General features: G+C 45.6%; 1 long non-coding RNA gene across 1 annotated transcript in view; it reads right to left on the bottom strand.

Annotated features, from left to right (window-relative positions):
• Positions 1-585: 585 nt before the first annotated feature.
• Positions 586-12,627, bottom strand: part of LOC135506562 (uncharacterized) — a 30,985-nt gene continuing 18,943 nt past the window's right edge. The window contains exons 2-3 of the long non-coding RNA XR_010450544.1: positions 6,438-6,527; positions 586-1,146 (exon numbers count right to left, since the gene is read on the bottom strand). This is a non-coding gene — a long non-coding RNA (uncharacterized LOC135506562). The remainder of the gene's footprint in view (positions 1,147-6,437; positions 6,528-12,627) is intronic.

Below are 12,627 nucleotides of genomic sequence, written 5' to 3'. Positions count from 1 at the left end.
GGTATATAGTATAACAGTTTTGGAACTGTGGTATATAGTATAAATGTCTCAGTACCCAGATAGATGGCGGTGGTATATAGTATAAATGTCTCAGTACCCAGATAGATGGCGGTGGTATATAGTATAAATGTCTCAGTACCCAGATAGATGGCGGTGGTATATAGTATAAATGTCTTGGTACTGTGGTATATAGTATAAATATCTTGGTACTGTGGTATATAGTATAAATATCTTGGTACTGTGGTATATAGTATAAATATCTTGGTACTGTGGTATATAGTATAAATGTCTTGGTACTGTGGTATATAGTATAAATGTCTTGGTACTGTGGTATATAGTATAAATGTCTCAGTACCCAGATAGATGGCGGTGGTATATAGTATAAATGTCTTGGTACTGTGGTATATAGTATAAATGTCTTGGTACTGTGGTATATAGTATAAATGTCTTGGAACTGTGGTATATAGTATAAATGTCTCAGTACCCAGATAGATGGCGGTGGTATATAGTATAAATGTCTCAGTACCCAGATAGATGGCGGTGGTATATAGTATAAATGTCTCAGTACCCAGATAGATGGCGGTGGTATATAGTATAAATGTCTCAGTACCCAGATAGATGGCGGTGGTATATAGTATAAATGTCTCAGTACCCAGATAGATGGCGGTGGTATATAGTATAAATGTCTTGGAACTGTGGTATATAGTATAAATGTCTTGGTACTGTGGTATATAGTATAAATGTCTTGGTACTGTGGTATATAGTATAAATGTTTTGGTACTGTGGTATATAGTATAAATGTCTCAGTACCCAGATAGATGGCGGTGGTATATAGTATAAATGTCTCAGTACCCAGATAGATGGCGGTGGTATATAGTATAAATGTCTCAGTACCCAGATAGATGGCGGTGGTATGTATATGAAGTGATGTGAGCAGGAAGGCAGGTAGTCTAGTGACTCCAGTTCATATCTTTTGTCTATTCAACAGCAGCAGCAGTAGTCCTCTCTCTCTTCTCTGCCCAAACTCCCAGTCTCAGCACAGGCTATGTCTCTCGCTCAGTCTTCAGTCCTTCAGCGCCGTGTTTCCGGACTCCGTGTCCACAGGTGTGTCCCCACAGGTGTGTCCCCACAGGTGTGTGTGGTGTCCTGTGGGGGGAAGAGGAGGGGTGAGGATGTCACAGAGATTCTCCTCTTCTCTCTAACCTCCATGTTCACTCTGTTACACCTAAACAGAGAGAATATAGACAGTGATATGGGTCAGGCAGAGAGAATATAGACAGTGGGTCAGGCAGAGAGAATATAGACAGTGGGTCAGGCAGAGAGAATATAGACAGTGGGTCAGGCAGAGAGAATATAGACAGTGTTATGGGTCAGGCAGAGAGAATATAGACAGTGGGTCAGGCAGAGAGAATATAGACAGTGTTATGGGTCAGGCAGAGAGAATATAGACAGTGGGTCAGGCAGAGAGAATATAGACAGTGGGTCAGGCAGAGAGAATATAGACAGTGGGTCAGGCAGAGAGAATATAGACAGTGGGTCAGGCAGAGAGAATATAGACAGTGGGTCAGGCAGAGAGAATATAGACAGTGGGTCAGGCAGAGAGAATATAGACAGTGGGTCAGGCAGAGAGAATATAGACAGTGGGTCAGGCAGAGAGAATATAGACAGTGGGTCAGGCAGAGAGAATATAGACAGTGGGTCAGGCAGAGAGAATATAGACAGTGTTATGGGTCAGGCAGAGAGAATATAGACAGTGGGTCAGGCAGATAGAATATAGACAGTGGGTCAGGCAGAGAGAATATAGACAGTGGGTCAGGCAGAGAGAATATAGACAGTGGGTCAGGCAGAGAGAATATAGACAGTGGGTCAGGCAGAGAGAATATAGACAGTGGGTCAGGCAGAGAGAATATAGACAGTGTTATGGGTCAGGCAGAGAGAATATAGACAGTGGGTCAGGCAGAGAGAATATAGACAGTGTTATGGGTCAGGCAGAGAGAATATAGACAGTGGGTCAGACAGAGAGAATATAGACAGTGGGTCAGGCAGAGAGAATATAGACAGTGGGTCAGGCAGAGAGAATATAGACAGTGTTATGGGTCAGGCAGAGAGAATATAGACAGTGGGTCAGGCAGAGAGAATATAGACAGTGGGTCAGGCAGAGAGAATATAGACAGTGGGTCAGGCAGAGAGAATATAGACAGTGTTATGGGTCAGGCAGAGAGAATATAGACAGTGGGTCAGGCAGAGAGAATATAGACAGTGGGTCAGGCAGAGAGAATATAGACAGTGTTATGGGTCAGGCAGAGAGAATATAGACAGTGTTATGGGTCAGGCAGAGAGAATATAGACAGTGTTATGGGTCAGGCAGAGAGAATATAGACAGTGGGTCAGGCAGAGAGAATATAGACAGTGTTATGGGTCAGGCAGAGAGAATATAGACAGTGGGTCAGGCAGAGAGAATATAGACAGTGGGTCAGGCAGAGAGAATATAGACAGTGTTATGGGTCAGGCAGAGAGAATATAGACAGTGTTATGGGTCAGGCAGAGAGAATATAGACAGTGTTATGGGTCAGGCAGAGAGAATATAGACAGTGGGTCAGGCAGAGAGAATATAGACAGTGGGTCAGGCAGAGAGAATATAGACAGTGTTATGGGTCAGGCAGAGAGAATATAGACAGTGGGTCAGGCAGAGAGAATATAGACAGTGGGTCAGGCAGAGAGAATATAGACAGTGGGTCAGGCAGAGAGAATATAGACAGTGGGTCAGGCAGAGAGAATATAGACAGTGGGTCAGACAGAGAGAATATAGACCGTGTTATGGGTCAGGCAGGAACCTTTTAGCAGTGTGCATGTGAGACAGAGGGGGCAGACCGCCCTCCTCAGTTTAAACCATTTTGTTTGAGAATGATTCTCACTCTCTCGTCAGTTAAGAACAAATTCTTAGTTACAATGACGGCCTACCAGGGAACAGGTTAACTGCCTTGTTCAGGGGCAGAATGACCGATTTTTACCTTGTCAGCTCGGGGATTCGATCCAAAAACCTTTCGGTTACTGGCCCAACGATCTAACCACGAGGCTACCTGCTGGTTACTGGCCCAACGATCTAACCACTAGGTTACCTGCTGGTTACTGGCCCAACGATCTAACCACTAGGTTACCTGCTGGTTACTGGTCCAACGATCTAACCACTAGGTTACCTGCTGGTTACTGGCCCAACGATCTAACCACTAGGTTACCTGCTGGTTACTGGCCCAACGATCTAACCACTAGGTTACCTGCTGGTTACTGGCCCAACGATCTAACCACGAGGTTACCTGCTGGTTGCTGGCCCAACGATCTAACCACGAGGTTACCTGCTGGTTACTGGCCCAACGATCTAACCACTAGGTTACTTGCTGGTTACTGGCCCAACGATCTAACCACGAGGTTACCTGCTGGTTGCTGGCCCAACGATCTAACCACGAGGTTACCTGCTGGTTACTGGCCCAACGATCTAACCACTAGGTTACATTTACATTTACATTTAAGTCATTTAGCAGACGCTCTTATCCAGAGCGACTTACAAATTGGTGAATTCACCTTCTGACATCCAGTGGAACAGCCACTTTACAATAGTGCATCTAAATCATTAAGGGGGGGGTGGTGAGAAGGATTACTTATCCTATCCTAGGTATTCCTTGAAGAGGTGGGGTTTCAGGTGTCTCCGGAAGGTGGTGATTGACTCCGCTGTCCTGGCGTCGTGAGGGAGTTTGTTCCACCATTGGGGGCCAGAGCAGCGAACAGTTTTGACTGGGCTGAGCGGGAACTGTACTTCCTCAATGGTAGGGAGGCGAGCAGGCCAGAGGTGGATGAACGCAGTGCCCTTGCTTGGGTGTAGGGCCTGATCAGAGCCTGGAGGTACTGCGGTGCCGTTCCCCTCACAGCTCCGTAGGCAAGCACCATGGTCTTGTAGCGGATGCGAGCTTCAACTGGAAGCCAGTGGAGAGAGCGGAGGAGCGGGGTGACGTGAGAGAACTTGGGAAGGTTGAACACCAGACGGGCTGCGGCGTTCTGGATGAGTTGTAGGGGTTTAATGGCACAGGCAGGGAGCCCAGCCAACAGCGAGTTGCAGTAATCCAGACGGGAGATGACAAGTGCCTGGATTAGGACCTGCGCCGCTTCCTGTGTGAGGCAGGGTCGTACTCTGCGGATGTTGTAGAGCATGAACCTACAGGAACGGGCCACCGCCATGATGTTGGTTGAGAACGACAGGGTGTTGTCCAGGATCACGCCAAGGTTCTTAGCGCTCTGGGAGGAGGACACAATGGAGTTGTCAACCGTGATGGCGAGATCATGGAACGGGCAGTCCTTCCCCGGGAGGAAGAGCAGCTCCGTCTTGCCGAGGTTCAGCTTGAGGTGGTGATCCGTCATCCACACTGATATGTCTGCCAGACATGCAGAGATGCGATTCGCCACCTGGTCATCAGAAGGGGGAAAGGAGAAGATTAATTGTGTGTCGTCTGCATAGCAATGATAGGAGAGACCATGTGAGGTTATGACAGAGCCAAGTGACTTGGTGTATAGCGAGAATAGGAGAGGGCCTAGAACAGAGCCCTGGGGGACACCAGTGGTGAGAGCGCGTGGCGAGGAGACAGATTCTCGCCACGCCACCTGGTAGGAGCGACCTGTCAGGTAGGACGCAATCCAAGCGTGGGCCGCGCCGGAGATGCCCAACTCGGAGAGGGTGGAGAGGAGGATCTGATGGTTCACAGTATCGAAGGCAGCCGATAGGTCTAGAAGGATGAGAGCAGAGGAGAGAGAGTTAGCTTTAGCAGTGCGGAGCGCCTCCGTGATGCAGAGAAGAGCAGTCTCAGTTGAATGACTAGTCTTGAAACCTGACTGATTTGGATCAAGAAGGTCATTCTGAGAGAGATAGCGGGAGAGCTGGCCAAGGACGGCACGTTCAAGAGTTTTGGAGAGAAAAGAAAGAAGGGATACTGGTCTGTAGTTGTTGACATCGGAGGGATCGAGTGTAGGTTTCTTCAGAAGGGGTGCAACTCTCGCTCTCTTGAAGACGGAAGGGACGTAGCCAGCGGTCAGGGATGAGTTGATGAGCGAGGTGAGGTAAGGGAGAAGGTCCCCGGAAATGGTCTGGAGGAGAGAGGAGGGGATAGGGTCGAGCGGGCAGGTTGTTGGGCGGCCGGCCGTCACAAGAAGCGAGATTTCATCTGGAGAGAGAGGGGAGAAAGAGGTCAGAGCACAGGGTAGGGCAGTGTGAGCAGAACCAGCGGTGTCGTTTGACTTAGCAAACGAGGATCGGATGTCGTCGACCTTCTTTTCAAAATGGTTGACGAAGTCATCTGCAGAGAGGGAGGAGGGGGGGGGGGAGGGGGGAGGATTCAGGAGGGAGGAGAAGGTGGCAAAGAGCTTCCTAGGGTTAGAGGCAGATGCTTGGAATTTAGAGTGGTAGAAAGTGGCTTTAGCAGCAGAGACAGAGGAGGAAAATGTAGAGAGGAGGGAGTGAAAGGATGCCAGGTCCGCAGGGAGGCGAGTTTTCCTCCATTTCCGCTCGGCTGCCCGGAGCTCTGTTCTGTGAGCTCGCAATGAGTCATCGAGCCACGGAGCGGGAGGGGAGGACCGAGCCGGCCTGGAGGATAGGGGACATAGAGAGTCAAAGGATGCAGAAAGGGAAGAGAGGAGGGTTGAGGAGGCAGAGTCAGGAGAAAGGTTGGAGAAGGTATGAGCAGAGGGAAGAGATGAAAGGATGGAAGAGGAAAGAGTAGCGGGGGAGAGAGAGCGAAGGTTGGGACGGCGCGATACCATCCGAGTAGGGGCAGTGTGGGAAGTGTTGGATGAGAGCGAGAGGGAAAAGGATACAAGGTAGTGGTCGGAGACTTGGAGGGGAGTTGCAGTGAGGTTAGTGGAAGAACAGCATCTAGTAAAGATGAGGTCGAGCGTATTGCCTGCCTTGTGAGTAGGGGGGAAGGTGAGAGGGTGAGGTCAAAAGAGGAGAGGAGTGGAAAGAAGGAGGCAGAGAGGAATGAGTCAAAGGTAGACGTGGGGAGGTTAAAGTCGCCCAGGACTGTGAGAGGTGAGCCGTCCTCAGGAAAGGAGCTTATCAAGGCATCAAGCTCATTGATGAACTCTCCGAGGGAACCTGGAGGGCGATAAATGATAAGAATGTTAAGCTTGAAAGGGCTGGTAACTGTGACAGCATGGAATTCAAAGGAGGCGATAGATAGATGGGTAAGGGGTTGGTTACTGGCCCAACGACCTAACCACTAGGTTACCTGCCACCCCGTCTTCTACAGGACTGTGTGAACACAAACCTCTGGTCTTAATCACACACTACAGCCGCAGCGGGTGTTTCACCCTTTGACCCCTGACATCCCTGGACACGGGTTAGGGTTAGACATGCCCACGCACACACACATTCCCACAGGTGCCGTGTGTCTTACCTCAGGGGAATGGTACTCTGGAGTGCAGGGGCATGCAGCGGCGGTGGGGGCAGTGATGTCTGTGGTACCTTCTCCGTATGTTCAAGATGTCTGGAGGGAGAGAGATTAAGGGTCCATTTGAATTAGGACTAACGCTCAGAAATACCACGTAGTCGCTGCATGGCCTACACTCTTACAGTGCCTTGCGAAAGTATTCGGCCCCCTTGAACTTTGCGACCTTTTGCCACATTTCAGGCTTCTAACATAAAGATATAAAACTGTATTTTTTTGTGAAGAATCAACAACAAGTGGGACACAATCATGATGTGGAACGACATTTATTGGATATTTCAAACTTTTTTAACAAATCAAAAACTGAAAAAATGGGCGTGCAAAATTATTCAGCCCCTTTACTTTCAGTGCAGCAAACTCTCTCCAGAAGTTCAGTGAGGATCTCTGAATGATCCAATGTTGACCTAAATGACTAATGATGATAAATACAATCCACCTGTGTGTAATCAAGTCTCCGTATAAATGCACCTGCACTGTGATAGTCTCAGAGGTCCGTTAAAAGCTCAGAGAGAATCATGAAGAACAAGGAACACACCAGGCAGGTCCGAGATACTGTTGTGAAGAAGTTTAAAGCTGGGTTTGGATACAAAAAGATTTCCCAAGCTTTAAACATCCCAAGGAGCACTGTGCAAGCGATAATATTGAAATGGAAGGAGTGTCAGACCACTGCAAATCTACCAAGACCTGGCCGTCCCTCTAAACTTTCAGCTCATACAAGGAGAAGACTGATCAGAGCTGCAGCCAAGAGGCAGCCATGATCACTCTGGATGAACTGCAGAGATCTACAGCTGAGGTGGGAGACTCTGTCCATAGGACAACAATCAGTCGTATATTGCACAAATCTGGGGTTTATGGAAGAGTGGCAAGAAGAAAGCCATATCTTAAAGATATCTATAAAAAGTGTTGTTTAAAGTTTGCCACAAGCCACCTGGGAGACACACCAAACATGTGGAAGAAGGTGCTCTGGTCAGATGAAACCAAAATTGAACTTTTTGGCAACAATGCAAAACGTTATGTTTGGCGTAAAAGCAACACAGCTAATCACCCTGAACACACCATCCCCACTGTCAAACATGGTGGTGGCAGCATCATGGTTTGGTCCTGCTTTTCTTCAGCATGGACAGGGAAGATAGTTTAAATTAATGGGAAGATGGATGGAGCCAAATACAGGACCATTCTGGAAGAAAACCTGATGGAGTCTGCAAAAGACCTGAGACTGGGACGGAGATTTGTCTTCCAACAAGACAATGATCCAAAACATAAAGCAAAATCTACAATGGAATGGTTAAAAAATAAACATATCCAGGTGTTAGAATGGCCAAGTCAAAGTCCAGACCTGAATCCAATCGAGAATCTGTGGAAAGAACTGAAAACTGCTGTTCACAAATGCTCTCCATCCAACCTCACTGAGCTCGAGCTGTTTTTCAAGGAGGAATGGGAAAAAATGTCAGTCTCTCGATGTGCAAAACTGATAGAAACATACCCCAAGCGACTTACAGCTGTAATCGCAGCAAAAGGTGGCGCTACAAAGTATTAACTTAAGGGGGCTGAATAATTTTGCACGCCCAATTTTTCAGTTTCTGATTTGTTAAAAAAGTCTGAAATATCCAATAAATGTTGTTCCACTTCATGATTGTGTCCCACTTGTTGTTGATTCTTTACAAAAAAATACAGTTTTATATCTTTATGTTTGAAGCCTGAAATGTGGCAAAAGGTCGCAAAGTTCAAGGGGGCCGAATACTTTCGCAAGGCACTGTATATACCTTCTGTAGTCGACTTGAGCATGTCAACATATTGATGGTTAAGGCCAGAGACAGGTTGGTCACTGAGCTGTTGTAAGTTCTCCTGTTATAGCTAGGCTACTAAACTAGTCTTAGTTTATCAGGCTGTTTCAGTTTATCAGGCTGTTTCGGTTTATCAGCCTGTTTCAGTTTATCAGCCTGTTTCAGTTTATCAGCCTGTTTCAGTTTATCAGCCTGTTTCAGTTTATCAGCCTGTTTCAGTTTATCAGCCTGGTTCAGTTTATCAGCCTGTTTCAGTTTATCAGCCTGTTTCGGTTTATCAGGCTGTTGCTGGTTCAGTTTATCAGCCTGTTGCTGTTTCAGTTTATCAGCCTGTTTCAGTTTATCAGCCTGGTTCAGTTTATCAGCCTGTTGCTGTTTCGGTTTATCAGCCTGTTTCAGTTTATCAGCCTGGTTCAGTTTATCAGCCTGGTTCAGTTTATCAGCCTGTTTCAGTTTATCAGCCTGTTTCGGTTTATCAGCCTGTTGCTGTTTCAGTTTATCAGCCTGTTTCAGTTTATCAGCCTGTTTCAGTTTATCAGCCTGTTTCGGTTTATCAGCCTGTTGCTGTTTCGGTTTATCAGCCTGTTTCAGTTTATCAGCCTGTTTCAGTTTATCAGCCTGTTTCAGTTTATCAGCCTGTTTCAGTTTATCAGCCTGTTGCTGTTTCAGTTTATCAGCCTGTTTCAGTTTATCAGCCTGTTTCAGTTTATCAGCCTGTTTCAGTTTATCAGCCTGTTTCAGTTTATCAGCCTGTTTCGGTTTATCAGCCTGTTGCTGTTTCAGTTTATCAGCCTGTTTCAGTTTATCAGCCTGTTTCAGTTTATCAGCCTGTTTCAGTTTATCAGCCTGTTTCAGTTTATCAGCCTGTTTCGGTTTATCAGCCTGTTGCTGTTTCAGTTTATCAGCCTGTTTCAGTTTATCAGCCTGTTTCAGTTTATCAGCCTGTTTCAGTTTATCAGCCTGTTGCTGTTTATCAGCCTGGTTCAGTTTATCAGCCTGTTGCTGTTTCTGTTTATCAGCCTGGTTCAGTTTATCAGCCTGTTTCAGTTTATCAGCCTGTTTCGGTTTATCAGCCTGTTGCTGTTTCAGTTTATCAGCCTGTTGCTGTTTCGGTTTATCAGCCTGTTGCTGTTTCAGTTTATCAGCCTGTTTCAGTTTATCAGCCTGTTTCAGTTTATCAGCCTGTTTCAGTTTATCAGCCTGTTTCAGTTTATCAGCCTGGTTCAGTTTATCAGCCTGGTTCAGTTTATCAGCCTGTTTCAGTTTATCAGCCTGTTTCAGTTTATCAGCCTGTTGCTGTTTATCAGCCTGGTTCAGTTTATCAGCCTGTTTCAGTTTATCAGCCTGTTTCGGTTTATCAGCCTGTTGCTGTTTATCAGCCTGGTTCAGTTTATCAGCCTGTTGCTGTTTATCAGCCTGGTTCAGTTTATCAGCCTGTTGCTGTTTATCAGCCTGGTTCAGTTTATCAGCCTGTTTCGGTTTATCAGCCTGTTTCAGTTTATCAGCCTGTTTCAGTTTATCAGCCTGTTGCTGTTTATCAGCCTGTTTCAGTTTATCAGCCTGTTTCAGTTTATCAGCCTGTTTCGGTTTATCAGCCTGTTGCTGTTTCAGTTTATCAGCCTGTTTCAGTTTATCAGCCTGTTTCAGTTTATCAGCCTGGTTCAGTTTATCAGCCTGTTTCAGTTTATCAGCCTGTTTCGGTTTATCAGCCTGTTGCTGTTTCAGTTTATCAGCCTGTTGCTGTTTCAGTTTATCAGCCTGTTTCAGTTTATCAGCCTGTTTCAGTTTATCAGCCTGGTTCAGTTTATCAGCCTGTTTCAGTTTATCAGCCTGATTCGGTTTATCAGCCTGTTGCTGTTTCAGTTTATCAGCCTGTTGCTGTTTCAGTTTATCAGCCTGTTTCAGTTTATCAGCCTGTTTCAGTTTATCAGCCTGTTTCTGTTTATCAGCCTGTTTCAGTTTATCAGCCTGTTTCGGTTTATCAGCCTGTTTCGGTTTATCAGCCTGGTTCAGTTTATCAGCCTGTTTCGGTTTATCAGCCTGGTTCAGTTTATCAGCCTGTTTCAGTTTATCAGCCTGTTGCTGGTTCAGTTTATCAGCCTGTTTCAGTTTATCAGCCTGTTTCAGTTTATCAGCCTGTTTCAGTTTATCAGCCTGGTTCAGTTTATCAGCCTGTTGCTGTTTATCAGCCTGTTTCTGTTTCAGTTTATCAGCCTGTTGCTGTTTCAGTTGTCAGCCTGTTTCAGTTTATCAGCCTGTTTCAGTTTATCAGCCTGTTTCAGTTTATCAGCCTGTTTCAGTTTATCAGCCTGTTGCTGTTTATCAGCCTGTTGCTGTTTATCAGCCTGTTTCAGTTTATCAGCCTGTTGCTGTTTCGGTTTATCAGCCTGTTTCGGTTTATCAGCCTGTTTCAGTTTATCAGCCTGTTTCAGTTTATCAGCCTGTTTCAGTTTATCAGCCTGGTTCAGTTTATCAGCCTGGTTCAGTTTATCAGCCTGTTTCAGTTTATCAGCCTGTTTCGGTTTATCAGCCTGTTGCTGTTTCAGTTTATCAGCCTGTTTCAGTTTATCAGCCTGTTTCTGTTTATCAGCCTGTTTCAGTTTATCAGCCTGTTTCGGTTTATCAGCCTGTTTCGGTTTATCAGCCTGGTTCAGTTTATCAGCCTGTTTCGGTTTATCAGCCTGGTTCAGTTTATCAGCCTGTTTCAGTTTATCAGCCTGTTGCTGGTTCAGTTTATCAGCCTGTTTCAGTTTATCAGCCTGTTTCAGTTTATCAGCCTGTTTCAGTTTATCAGCCTGGTTCAGTTTATCAGCCTGTTGCTGTTTATCAGCCTGTTTCTGTTTCAGTTTATCAGCCTGTTGCTGTTTCAGTTGTCAGCCTGTTTCAGTTTATCAGCCTGTTTCAGTTTATCAGCCTGTTTCAGTTTATCAGCCTGTTTCAGTTTATCAGCCTGTTTCAGTTTATCAGCCTGTTGCTGTTTATCAGCCTGTTGCTGTTTATCAGCCTGTTGCTGTTTATCAGCCTGTTTCAGTTTATCAGCCTGTTGCTGTTTCGGTTTATCAGCCTGTTTCGGTTTATCAGCCTGTTTCAGTTTATCAGCCTGTTTCTGTTTATCAGCCTGTTTCAGTTTATCAGCCTGTTTCGGTTTATCAGCCTGTTTCGGTTTATCAGCCTGTTTCGGTTTATCAGCCTGGTTCAGTTTATCAGCCTGTTTCAGTTTATCAGCCTGTTGCTGGTTCAGTTTATCAGCCTGTTTCAGTTTATCAGCCTGTTTCAGTTTATCAGCCTGTTTCAGTTTATCCGCCTGGTTCAGTTTATCAGCCTGTTGCTGTTTATCAGCCTGTTTCTGTTTCAGTTTATCAGCCTGTTGCTGTTTCAGTTGTCAGCCTGTTTCAGTTTATCAGCCTGTTTCAGTTTATCAGCCTGTTTCAGTTTATCAGCCTGTTTCAGTTTATCAGCCTGTTGCTGTTTATCAGCCTGTTGCTGTTTATCAGCCTGTTTCAGTTTATCAGCCTGTTGCTGTTTCGGTTTATCAGCCTGTTTCGGTTTATCAGCCTGTTTCAGTTTATCAGCCTGGTTCAGTTTATCAGCCTGTTGCTGTTTCTGTTTATCAGCCTGGTTCAGTTTATCAGCCTGTTTCAGTTTATCAGCCTGTTTCGGTTTATCAGCCTGTTGCTGTTTCAGTTTATCAGCCTGTTTCAGTTTATCAGCCTGTTTCAGTTTATCAGCCTGGTTCAGTTTATCAGCCTGTTTCAGTTTATCAGCCTGTTTCGGTTTATCAGCCTGTTGCTGTTTCAGTTTATCAGCCTGTTGCTGTTTCAGTTTATCAGCCTGTTTCAGTTTATCAGCCTGTTTCAGTTTATCAGCCTGGTTCAGTTTATCAGCCTGTTTCAGTTTATCAGCCTGTTTCGGTTTATCAGCCTGTTGCTGTTTCAGTTTATCAGCCTGTTGCTGTTTCAGTTTATCAGCCTGTTTCAGTTTATCAGCCTGTTTCAGTTTATCAGCCTGTTTCTGTTTATCAGCCTGTTTCAGTTTATCAGCCTGTTTCGGTTTATCAGCCTGTTTCGGTTTATCAGCCTGGTTCAGTTTATCAGCCTGTTTCGGTTTATCAGCCTGGTTCAGTTTATCAGCCTGTTTCAGTTTATCAGCCTGTTGCTGGTTCAGTTTATCAGCCTGTTTCAGTTTATCAGCCTGTTTCAGTTTATCAGCCTGTTTCAGTTTATCAGCCTGGTTCAGTTTATCAGCCTGTTGCTGTTTATCAGCCTGTTTCTGTTTCAGTTTATCAGCCTGTTGCTGTTTCAGTTGTCAGCCTGTTTCAGTTTATCAGCCTGTTTCAGTTTATCAGCCTGTTTCAG

Source organism: Oncorhynchus masou, chromosome 20, assembly GCF_036934945.1.
Source record: "Oncorhynchus masou masou isolate Uvic2021 chromosome 20, UVic_Omas_1.1, whole genome shotgun sequence".
Lineage (NCBI taxonomy): Eukaryota > Metazoa > Chordata > Actinopteri > Salmoniformes > Salmonidae > Oncorhynchus > Oncorhynchus masou.
Note: the sequence above shows the minus strand (reverse complement) of the source record. Positions and strands in the feature narration are given on the sequence as shown.